Source organism: Odontesthes bonariensis, chromosome 13, assembly GCF_027942865.1.
Source record: "Odontesthes bonariensis isolate fOdoBon6 chromosome 13, fOdoBon6.hap1, whole genome shotgun sequence".
NCBI lineage: Eukaryota > Metazoa > Chordata > Actinopteri > Atheriniformes > Atherinopsidae > Odontesthes > Odontesthes bonariensis.
Window position 1 is genome coordinate 3,125,365 of NC_134518.1, and position 12,515 is coordinate 3,137,879.

At 41.4% G+C, this 12,515-nt stretch overlaps 1 long non-coding RNA gene across 2 annotated transcripts; it reads right to left on the minus strand.

Annotated features, from left to right (window-relative positions):
- Positions 1–5,200: 5,200 nt before the first annotated feature.
- LOC142397453 (uncharacterized) lies at positions 5,201–11,555 on the minus strand. Of its 2 annotated transcripts, none has more exons than XR_012772710.1 (3): positions 10,858–11,555; positions 10,390–10,430; positions 5,201–10,239 (listed from the first exon to the last, which is right to left on the minus strand). It is a non-coding gene; the product is annotated as an uncharacterized LOC142397453 (long non-coding RNA). The 2 variants fall into 2 exon arrangements; XR_012772711.1 differs by having other exon boundaries at positions 5,201–10,132; positions 10,858–11,554.
- Positions 11,556–12,515: the final 960 nt, after the last annotated feature.

Sequence of the window (12,515 nt, forward strand, 5' to 3'; positions counted from 1 at the left end):
TGGCGCTGCAGCTGTCCAGCCTACATGTGACAAATACATGGAGCACGTTTTCATCATCACTTCAGCAGGCAAGAAGAAAAAAAAGAAAACTCCAAAGAAACAAATGAATTTGATCACGTACAGTGTTGATCAAAGAAGATCCTTAAACAGTGGAGTTGGTACGGCATTCAACAGACGTGTTGATCATTTAGATGCTCTGATTGGTGACATCTTTCCCTGTTTTCTAGGGTCATGGTGTCAAACATTGTATTTGTACCAGCTGAGGAAAAGAAGCAGTTTTCCCTAATAGACTCAATTCTATGAGTAAAAAAATGAGTACTGCTAATCCCTGTAATAGAGTTTGAGTTTAATGAATGGCCTTTCCTTTTCAAGTTTTCTTAAAGTTTGTTTAAGAGTGTGCAGCTGGGAGCTGTGTTTAGAAGTCAAGAATTTTGGCTGGAAGTAAATATTTGATTGAAAATGAAAGAGGTTATGAAAATGTGTGCCCAGTGGAGATTCCAACAGGAAGCCAGAAAGTTTCACTGGAAGGATGTGAAGCGGCGACGTCATCAGTGTTCTGTTCAGTGCATCCGGGTGGAACCGCAGAGGAGGAAGAGTCGGCACCATCACCATCCCTCACCTGGTCCAAGCTGTGCTGCATCAGCTGAAATCAGCCAGCATTTGGAACAGTGACTCCAGTGGATGTGGACTCTGACTCCACATTGTGGGTTTTACAGTTAGCATGCAGCCTGATACGGAAGCGCTGCAGTCTTTTTCTCTTTCAATTCAATACAATTGAAATGTTCTTTATTAGCATGAACGTCACAGACTTTGTTGCTAAAGCATGAAGAGTGAATGAAAAAAAAAATCCACTTCATAAGTTAATATATACATAAATGGAATAAAACTTCAAAATGAAATAAGAAAATAATTGTGTGTATATGCATGTTTCTGTGTGGATGTAAAATAAGTGGTAATGAGAACAGTGATAATTAGTAGAAAAGTAGTAATGTTTTTTTTTTTTGTTTTTACTTCATAAACAATAAATATTTTAGCAGAAATAAATGAGCAGTCTCACATTGAAACATTTCTTAATGCGTGACATGCAGTGATGTATTCTCCTGCCAGTAGAGCTGGCTCCTCCCAGAAAGATTGGAAGTATTTTGTTCTGTTGGAGGCTGAGGAAGTCTGGGATTTTTTCTTTAGATTTGGGAAATAATTCTCCTCTAATTTCTTTGTATTTGGGACGATGTGTGAGAAAGTGAGTTTCTGTCTCTCCTCTTGTGTCATAGTGGACACAAATTCCTTTTGCTCTTTCTGGCCATTCTTTTTCATGGCGATCCAGTTACAAAGTCTGTGGTCACTAAGTCTATATTGTTTAAGGGTTTGTCTTTTTTCAATCTTTTTTTATTTGGGTTAAATATTGAGCCAATTGGAATAATCTGTCCAGTAAATGATTCAATTCATTTTTATTTATATTGCGCCAAATACAACAAATGTCATCTCAAGGCACTTAGATAACAAAGTCCAATTCAAGCCAATTGGAATTCAATTAATTATAATCATAATTATTCATAAAATAATCCAATTCGTTCATATAGAGCCAATTCAAAAACAATTTCTTATCTAACAGATTGCACTGAAACTTATCTTCAGTCCAATCTCCCGTCCTGAGCGTGCCTGGACGGGATGATAAATGATAACATTCTAATTTATTGATTGTTTGAGTTTCTGTTTTCCACTGTTTGCAATATTTTTCTTTATTATCTTTGTCGATTTGTTTCATTTGTGAGTATGGAATTATTTTTATTGTGTCATTTTGACTTGTCAATCTGATATCCTCACTTGTCCCATTCCAGGTATTATTTTCTGGCTTCAGACAGACCTGCTGCTCCAAGTTTGCTCTGTGCTGGCATGAGTCTAAATCAGACTCTATCAAGTGGTTCCAAAATGTAATAGTTCTCTTTTTAATTCTGATTAAGAGGGGCAGCGGGCCCAGCTCTGCTCTGCAGCCGTGACTCTGAGTATGTTTTTGCAGAATTCAAGATGTACTTTTTCAACAGGGTTTGAGTCCCAGTGCTCTTGTTTAATTAATGGGCCCCAAACTTCACTTCCACATCGGAGAATTGGTTCAATAATGATTTAGAAAATTTTAAGCCAGATTTTGATTTGGGGGATTTAATTTGAATAGAACTTTTCGCATACTGCAATATGTTCTACGGGCTTTATCTGCTAATGAACTCACAGCTTTAACAAAACGAGCCGAAGCAGTGATAGTGAGGCCAAGGTAAGTGTACTCCATTGTACATTGTACTCAGTGTTGTCTCTCCCAAAGTAAATTAATACTTTTTAGATTGTGATCTTGCTTTCTTTTTAAATATTACAGTTTTAGTTTTTATCTCGGTTTACTCTGATTGCCCAGTTTACACAATAATCATGGAGTATGTCCAGATATTCTTGCATTCCTTTGCATACAAATTGACTTCTTTCCCCTCCAAGTCAAGTCCTGGTGCTGGGGAGTTTTCAAGTAGTTTTGCTAATTGGTCAATATATATATTGAAAAGGGTTGGGGACATATTACAACCTTGATGGAACTGCTTGAAGAAATCAGTTATTTTATTTCCAATTTTTATATGGCACTCATTTTTGGAGTATTTCCATTTAATTAGATCATAAACTTTGCCTCCAATACCATTTCTGAGTAACTGGTAGAAAAGCCCATTGTGCCAAATCGAATCAAAAGCTTTCCTGAAATCAACAAAGCAAGCATATATTGTCCCTTTATTTTTTTGATGCACATGTTTTTGGATTAGAGAATGGAGAGTAAATATGTGATCTGCTGTTCTATGTTTGGGTATAAAGGGCTATCAGTGAGGTAGGACAGGATTCCTGAATTAAGTGCTGTGTGGTATTTATGGCGCAGTTCTTGGTTTTCGGTTGACAGGTTTCTGAGATACTTTCTGAAAAGGGAACATTGTTCTTTTGCTTGCTTTTTGTTTGATTTGGCATTTGATCTTATCATTTTAGACTCTTGCTAGTTTCATAAATATCTGATTCAGGTCTTTAGTGAGCAGGTCTATGCTATCTTTGTTTAGCAGGTATTGGTTACACAGAAAACTATCTGGCATGGTTTGTATATTAGTGTTGCTAAATGCACTGGTGTAATCAGTGAGACTTTTGATCTGATATGGGACATTGTGGCAAGACTGTCAATGCATCTATGCTTTATGGACAGATGTCTGTGATTGCATAATCAATGACACCATTTCCCAACAGAGAGCAGTAGGTAAAGCTTCCCGGGGACTCTCCTCATGTTCTACCATTAACGATGTATAAACCTAGGGCTTTGCACATTTGTAAAACTTCTTTTCCACTCTTGTTCACTATACTATCATAGCTAAGTCTTTGTGTTGTAATGAAGGGTTGGTATAGGGGGTATATATGGGATATATCAAAATAATTATTGCCATCTGTATCATTTAAATCTATTTCTCTGCCAGTTCTGGCATTGATTAAGTCTCCGCATAAAGTATTGAATTGAAAATGAAGTCTCCGCATAACAATGTGGAGCCAAGGGACTGGAAGTAAAGAATTTCTTTCTTCGTGGACTTCATGGAGATATCCTTCTGAGTAACATGGTGAGCTTGAAGGTGGTAAATGGATAGCACACAGATAAACATCTTTAAAGTTTTCAAGAAGTCCTCCACTGATTTTTAGCCAGATATGTGTTTTCCTTTTTTTACTGTTAATATATAATTGTGATGTTCCTGTCTATTTCAAATAATTATCTCTTTTTATAATTATAATATAATATATTATTATATAATTTTATTTACATATATATGTTATTAATTATTATATAATGTATAATATTATGATATATTATAATTATTATCTCTCTCTCTGTTTTCCTGTTTTTTCTCTCTAAAGTGGGAGTTGTTTAAAATGCCCTGAAACGACTTGTTGTAGTGAACTCGAGCTCTATGCATGGAACTGGATTGAATTAAATGATGAAGGTGCAGTGAGTTTTTGTGGCTTGACATCAGGTCTAAGAAATCTGAGTTGTTCTCCAGTATGTTCCAGTGAAAGCACCAGCATGGCTGTGGAAGAACGCATGAGGATTCCCACACAGGCAGACTCATATATTCATTTCTTTAATATTGTTATTGTTAAACTGTTTTGAATAACTTCATCAGTTGGGTTTTTATGTGACAACAACAATAGCAATATAATATTGTAATAATAATATTAGATATTATTATCATTAGTGATAGTAGTATTAGTATGGTAATAATTATCTTTGTAAAGGTTGCTAGTTCAATCCCCAGGTCACGCCTGCCATTTACTCACTGTAACCGCAACATTTAGAGCTACATAACCGTTTGCCACTGTTAAATTTAGGGGTTCCAAGAAAATGATTGGTCCCATCCAAACTATTCCACTTAAAATTTCTGACACATTTAGTCATTTGAAGAATTTTATTTATTCATTTGTTTATTTGTACAACAATTCTGAAGACAACTTTAAGACAACAAGCAGTAGTAGAAAACATGGAGACCTTGTACCTGCTGTTTGTGTCGGTGAAAGCAGCGGGGTCATGATGTCATCACCTGGAATGGTCATGATGTCATTAGTTAAGCCTTTCTGAACATGAACCGGCTGAATTTCATTCAGCATCGAAGGTATTGTTGAGAGCTTAAATAATGACCTTGCATCCAGTTTCAGTATGAGCCCTCAGCTTTATTACACACACACACACACACACACGATTCTGATAAACTGCACATCGAGCTGGTGGAAAAGCCTCGCCCCCAGGATCAGTATTTCCAGGAATCCCCTTTTCTGATAGGTCAAGGGATTCCTGGGAAAACTGGACCCCAGGAGAGAGGAGAAGAAAAAGCTGCTGAAAACCTATTATTTCTTTCTTTTTGTTAGATTTTTTTCTCTTTCATGTCCACTGAAACAACATGCATGTGTGTTTACGGAACGGTCCGGCCTTCATTCAGACGCAGATGGCTGCAGAGTCGGGGTCCCCGTGTTTTCAGCCGTTCTTCCCGAAGAGAAGCGCAGCCCTGCAGACCTGCTGACGGATCATTGTCATTTCTGCCCTTCGTCCCGAGCTACAGTGCTTCATCTCAGACTACCAGCTGACCAGAGATGCAGCACTGCACCATGGGCCGCAGGAATGGACATCTGTAGTGGGCTGCAGAGAGACACAGAGACATGACAGCTTCACAGCTTCAGAACACAAAGTCCCACAGCTCGTCTGTGTGTGTGTAGCAGACGAAAGAAGGTAGATTTTATTGCACAAACATTTTTGCCAGAGTCGTAAACAGGACATGACTCCAACTCCCAGCAGAGCCACATAATACCAACTTCCTGTGCTGTCAGAGCCGCTCCCTCCCAAAGAGCTCAGGAGGGTGTGTGTGTGTGTGTGTGTGTGTGTGTGTGTGTGTGTGTGTGTGTGTGTGTGTGTGTGTGTGTGTGTGTGTGTGTGTGTGTGTGTGAGCGCCGAATAAAGACCCCGCTGCGGACCTCTGACACGCTGATGGTGTGGATCAGACTGCGTCTGCCAACAGAACCAGAACCAGTGTGCTGGGTTTACTCAGACTCCGCTCCTCTGGACTGAACACGGACATCAGAGCATATTAAACACAAGCCGGAGCACATTTCTCGGGTTCATTTGAACAAATGGCTTCAAAGAGCCCGGCTGCTCAAATGATTTTCAGCCTGAAGCCAGAACAAGTATCAGATTATGAGGAATATGCCGAACGATAAAGCATTCTAAAGGCCTGTTTTATCTGCGTTGTGAAAGCAGCCTCAGCAACATGCAGGCGTCCTGCTGCCTCCACAGCTTCACAGGAAGAGGTTGGAACACGTGTGTTTGACGTTGGTCACAAAGCAGAGTTTTAAAAGCAACAGAAGAAGTTGTTCTCTCTCAGGCTGAGAGCACACTGGACAGCCTGCGTCCCATCTGAGCTGCAACGCTTCAGAAGAGATGAGGAACACGCAGCTCCTGGAAGGGATGAGTTTTAAGTCCACTGGTGTTCTTAATGCAGCCCCTCTTATATCACTGATACAGACCGCGACTGCTGAGAGAGGAGAGAAATAGAAGAACTGAGGAGGCCCACGGATATCAAATTGTTTTGGGTTTTTTTCACGAGTTCTCTGACGCTGCCCGGCTGGAAATTCCCAGTCAGCCCTTATAAGGGCAGTTTTGTATTTTGAGGAGCATGGAAAATAGGATCGCTGCGTTGGATAAACATTCCCTCCTCCAGTCTGTGATTGCTCCCACTGATAGTCGGCCTCCCCCCTCCACCTCCCGCTTTTAGCTACATACATTCCCTTTTCAAGTCACAGTGGTGAGAGACTCGCTTTAAAGGCAGCAGAGGGAGAGGAGGCCTTTATCTCATTCAGTGCTGCTCCATCTGCTCGGGGCTAAACAAGTCCATATTAAGAAGAAAGACCCGCCGTCGGTCTCCCCAGCGTTCACACAGACGTGTTCTCACTGGGAGATAAAAAGCTGCTGTCCCACAGAGGGTCATGTCTTCAGGAAGTGTTGGATTCACAGAAACCGAGCCCGACCGCATGCTTAATGCTCAGCAGCATTACCATCAGTTCAAATAGGTTGTTGTTTTTATCCAACATTTTGGGAGCACTTGGATCTGAAGTGTGTGAAAAGTACATGTTTTCTGTTTTTTATGTGAATATATTTGGTTGGCATGGCTGAAGTTTTCATTTTAGGGTAAAGAAAAGTTGATTTCAACTTTCATCAGCATTCATGCAGTCAGTTTCAGGCAAACCTTACCCAGGCAAACACAGTGGCTCAAATTAACACAAACACACACACACACACACACACACACACACACACACACACACACACACACACACACACACACACACACACATACATATATATATGTATAGAGAGAGAGAGAGAGAGAGAGAGGGAGAGAGAGAAAGAAAGAAAGAAGAAAATGAATATCTCATTTTCTTTTCAAATCATAAGTACGGTAATAAAAGCAGAATGTGTCTGTGACAAAAAACTGAGTTCAATCCTAACATTAACAGCAGGATGTGTCACAGTTCAGAATAACTTCATCAGCCACAAGTGGGAATGTGTGTGTGTTTAGACAGACTGTGATAACAGTCAGAGCCATCTCTCCTGTTAAGCCAAACATTGCCTAATATGGTCTCCTTTCTTCTTCCCCTTAGCTCTTTAAATCACATTCAGGAAGCTCTTTCCATTTGACTCCATCCATCTGTCTCATTAATTTCTCCATAATGCCCCGTCCCCCCCAGCCTCTCACAAACACACCGAAACAGGGCATGAGAGAGAGAAAGAACTGGGACACCGATGGGATTTCAAATCATTTCTGACAACAAAAGACGAGCAGAGCCAGATATATACGACCCAAGTGGTTTAACATCTAAACTGGGTGTCATCACGGCCCAACAGAACGGCACGGAGACAACACAAATACCCCGAGTGGCAAACAAATGTCCCCGTCAAAGAGATTCTTCCAATGACCAAAAATGGCAATACTGAACAGCGCCAAGAGTCGAAGACTGAGGCATGACCAGATGAATGGCAAAATGAAGACCACAAGGGCCGTTATGAAGGGGCTTCTGAAGCATCCAGGTGGGCCTGAGAGGCTGAGCGGGTGGGAAATGTTTCCCCGGTGAGTTCAGGCAGTAGAAACAGATCTGATCAAAAGATCTGATGTTTGCTTCAGACGCTTTAAGAGCAAGTCGAGCTTTAAAAGGCTGGAAAAATGAAGTGGAAATAAAAACAAGATTGCTGAATTTCATAAGAAAAGGAATAACGGAAAGTGTGCATTATCCCAACATTTGTTTATTTACACGTCTGCATCAAATGTGGATCATAAAGCATGTTTTCAACTTCATCTGGTCTTATCATTCATACATGTGTGCATCACAGCTTGATCAGTCTCACTAAAAAAGTAAAAAAATGCAGTTTTAGGCATCAGGCCCAAAAGTAAGTCAGTATAACAGAGCTTCTAAACACAGCTGCTTCTGCTCTGATGTGAAAGAGTTAGGGTTGGGTTGGGTTAGAGTTAGGGTTAAGGTTACTGTTACTCTAACCCTTTCAGCATCATCACTGCTGCGGCAGGAAGACAGAGAACATGCAGTCATTCAGTGTGAGCTGCAGTGGTGCACAGAGCGCTCAGCTCCTGTACCTGAGTCAAAGTACTGATACTCATGGTCAAATCAAAATTTTACTCAACTTAAAGCACTGAAGTACTCACTTTTAAAAACACTTAAGTATTCAAAAGTACAAAGTACATTTTCTAATATCAGTACATTGCTGTATGGTTTTCTGAGTGCTTTTACAGAACCATGAAACTCTGAAACCACCTGATGATGTACTGACATGTAGACTTTTTGTACCACTCTGCTACAAAAAGTCTGTACCACCTGTAAAAACTTCAGCATAAAAATGCAATAATAATAAAAAAAAAAGTATTTAAAACATCCCCACCCAAAACACAGGAGAGCCTTTTTTTTTCTCCCCACACATTCACTATGGAGCAGAAGTTTACTGTTGAGTCCATTACCGCCAGCAAACTACAACTCTGCTTTGATGAAGATCTTCAGTTCACAAAACACTCTGGTAGTCTCGGCAGAAAACAGCCTCGCAGCCAGACTCCAGATCTTTTTACACCACTCTGGTGTGGCCAATTGCATTTTAGGAAAGAAAAACACCAACGGTGGATTCCAAAGCCGAAAAGGAACCAGTAACGACAAGCTTCCTAGAAATGGAGTGGAGTCCAAAGTACAATATTTGTCTTTGAAATGTAATGGAGCGAAAGTCATAAGTTTCCAAAAAAACAAATCCTCAAAGTACAGATACTCAAAAAATGTGCTTAAATACAGTACTCAAGTAAATGTACTCCGTTAGTGTCCACCACTGGTTAGCTGAGTGAACCAAAGTGAACCGTCCAACATCTGACTGACGACAGAAAGCAAAAAGGACTGAGAGAGTGCCGAACAAAGCAAAGAAACTAACGTATGTCTGAGAGTAAGTGTGGATTCATTAGACAGGATCTCACCACGAGAGACCGATGTAAAAAAAAAAAGCTCTGGTGTCGTCTGACTTTCAGAAGGGGGAATCACCTCTAACCTCTTTAACTTCCTGTGCGAACCCTTCCCCTCATCAGCCCCCCCTCCTCTATGTGAAAATCAGACTGGGAATCCCAGAGTCTCGGCCCCATAGGGGGCTGGTGTCGGGGGTTATGTGAATGCAGTAGCCTTCAGAATTTGGATCTCTCAGTAAATAAATATAACACTTCCTCTTCTCTTCTCTGTGTGCACGTTCTCATGCCCATCTGAGTCTCACCAGAGCAGCACAATCTGGCTGCTTGTGAACTACAATATACATCATATATCATAATATACATATACACATATATAGATATATATATATATATCTATATATATATAGATATATATATATGAGTTAACAAAGAGAGTATAATGAGTACTTGTTACATTTTAATGCAGGCTTTTCTAACTACACTTTAACTCTAGTTTCTGTTGGTAAGCTGTTTGATGAAAGACTTTTGTACATTTGCATTTTTATCCAAAGCCATTTGGGGCTCGGGTGTTGGAGGTGTTAGGAGAGGAGCTTTTTTTCTTCAGAGCGCCGGCCCTGCTCTGATCGCACCTGGAAGCTGCTTTCACCATCATGGAACCACAGAGGTGGTCTCTGGCCTGAGACCCTGTGTGTTGGAACGGCAGTGCCAGGGAAAAGCTCCACATTCTAAAATAATCTATCAGGTTTGCAGTTAAAGGTAGTTTAAATGACCCACAGGAAAATGGGTCATTTAATGTAATAAACATGAACACAGAAAATTAAGACTAATAAGCAGCGCATGCATGCATTCCTACACCCCGGTGGAGGGGTCTCACTGAGCATTTAAACAAGTGTTGTCCACAACATGCCAACCCAAACATGTCTGATGTTAAACAGACTTCTTATAGTGTCAGTAAACAGTCTGTTAATCCACATGATACACAACTGTAGATCTGTTCATAAACACTAACTGCAGATGCCCCCAGTCTCTCATCCACAGAACCCAAGGTCATGGACGGGTTTCCACACGAGGAGCTTCTGGCTTTTCACCAACTGAAGTCGGATTCAGGCAGAAATGAAGAAATACGTTTAAAAAAAGGTTTACTTTAGAGGTTAACCTCCATGTTGCTGTCAAACTCAAAGCAGTCTGTCAGTGAGATCTACAAACAGAAATAAGGTTGCTTTCAGCTGGTTTATGCACAGCAGAATGGAGTAAGCAGCGATTCTACCAGAACTCAGAAGAAGCTTCAAAAATCCACCTCTGAAATCCTTTTTTTTTTTTTTTAAATGTGTGTGTGTGATGCTCTTACCACATTTTCTTCCATGACCCATGTGTCCTCTTCATGTGTTTCTAAGAGTGAATTTGCACAGGAGAAACATATATAAGTTTTAGGCATATTTGCATATTGAGCTGCAGTTTTTCTTCTTCTGTATTTTCTGGGACACGTTTGGTCCCGGCAGCTGGAGCTCAGAGTGTCGGTTCCTGTCAGCAGCCTGTCATGCCCTGATGCTAAAGGATCAATGATGAGCCGAGCTGTAGCCGGGGAGCCAGTGCAAACTTCTAATTTCACCATCACACTGTCTGGGTTAACATGCTGATTCTATCTGTCACATTTCAGGTCACACAGGGGGGAGACCAGTCAGCTGTAGATGCAACAAATGGTTCTGTTGTTCAGAACTATTCTGCGAAGCTGAAAAAGTGTTTCTGTCTAAACATGAAGTACTTCACTTAGTGGTGAAAACAGGATTTAATGTGTCAGTTCTCCATGTGATCATACCTTCATCTGTGCTGCAGGTCTGAGGAGCCACGGGGGGCTGTCATCTGGGGCAGCAGGCTGCTTCTCCGCTGGGCTGGTGGGCTTTCCTCCGGGCTTCCATCCACGCTCTCTCCTTACTGGCTTTCTACGAGCTGAAAAGAATCAGCTGCTCTGACACAAACCGGCCGAGGGCGATGAGAGGAGGAGCAGGTCTGTTTCTGCTGTGAACACAAGTAGTCAGACTGAAGAAGGGTTTCTACTTCCCTCTGCCCTGCATGTGTCTCTTATGAAGCAGATGGACCGCCGAGCCATGCATTCCACTGTTGCCTTGTATGGCTGCTGGAGGCAGGGCCTCAGATCCGGGAAGGCCTCCTCCGGATGGGACTGATTGGCTGGTGTTAGAGGAACAAAGGAGCCTCAACTAGTGACCTGCAGAGTATGTCTGGGATATATGGAGAGACAGTAGAGTGGAGATGGATGGAGAAAAGATGGAATGTGAAAAAAAAGGAGTAAAAAAGAGTTTACAACAGAGAAGGTGGAGAGAAAGAAGGAAGACCAACAAACAGGAGTGGGTGCAGAAGAAGAGTGGAGGAAAAAAGGGGAAGGCAAGATGGAAAGGGGATAAGAGTGGCTGAAACGGAGAAGGGAAAAGGAGGAGTGAGCATGAGTGTGCATGAGTGTGCATGAGTGTGCATGAGTGTGCAGCCTGCCAGTGAAGGGGAAAAGAGCATTTGACCATTTTTTCATTTTTCTTCTAAATTTGGGCTTCTTTTTGCCGGGGACAGTCAAGTGAAACTGCATGTGCAGCCGTTCACACAGACAGAGAGTTGGTGCAGGCAGGACCCGGGCGGGGGGGGGGGGGGGGGGGGGGGAACAAGTTTTTCACACACACATGGCTTTATATAGCCTCATTATATCACTGATGTTCCTTCACATTACTCACCATCATATTAAACATGACAGTGTTAGTCAACTCAGAAACATCTGGAAGCTTCAGGAAGGGCTCAAAAACAACACTTGAGATATCTAAAGTTAATCATTTATCAGTCTGTTGGAAGTGATGGCATTCAGTCATTTGGTCTCTTTTCCGGTTATTTTCCTCACCACCCAGTCAGCCTGTGGTAGGAACAGAAAGAGCCCCAGTGTGCACAACATTTGGGATTTGCAAGAAATTGATCAGTTACATAAAGTAACTTTATATACAGGCTGATAATTCAAACCGTTTTCTCTTGTTCATTTGGCTCAGACAAAGACTCTGAGGTGAAACCATGGAGGAGGAAAGATCTGTAAGATTCCTCTGAGCATCTGATCAGAGGACAAATTATCCAAAGCACTGCGTGTGTCTGTCTGTCACGAGTTCCAACTCAGTCCGATTATTGTCCCAGATGTTATAGAAAAGCAGCAGGATGGTCATTCATACGCCACCACACTGAAAGGGACTTTAGCTCCTTTCTACTGGAGAGAACACACACTTTTAAAGTTGTTGCTCCATTGCTGGCTTTTATTTCAGTTACATTACGGAAAGACAGCTAACATGAGCACCCAGAGTGTGTGACAGAGAGAAAGCTTGATAGATTGTTCATTTTTTAAAAATTTGTTGTGCTTGGACGGGTGCATTTTGCACTGGGTCATATTATTAGTGAGCTCCCTAACCTCCCATACAAACTCACCCCGTCATA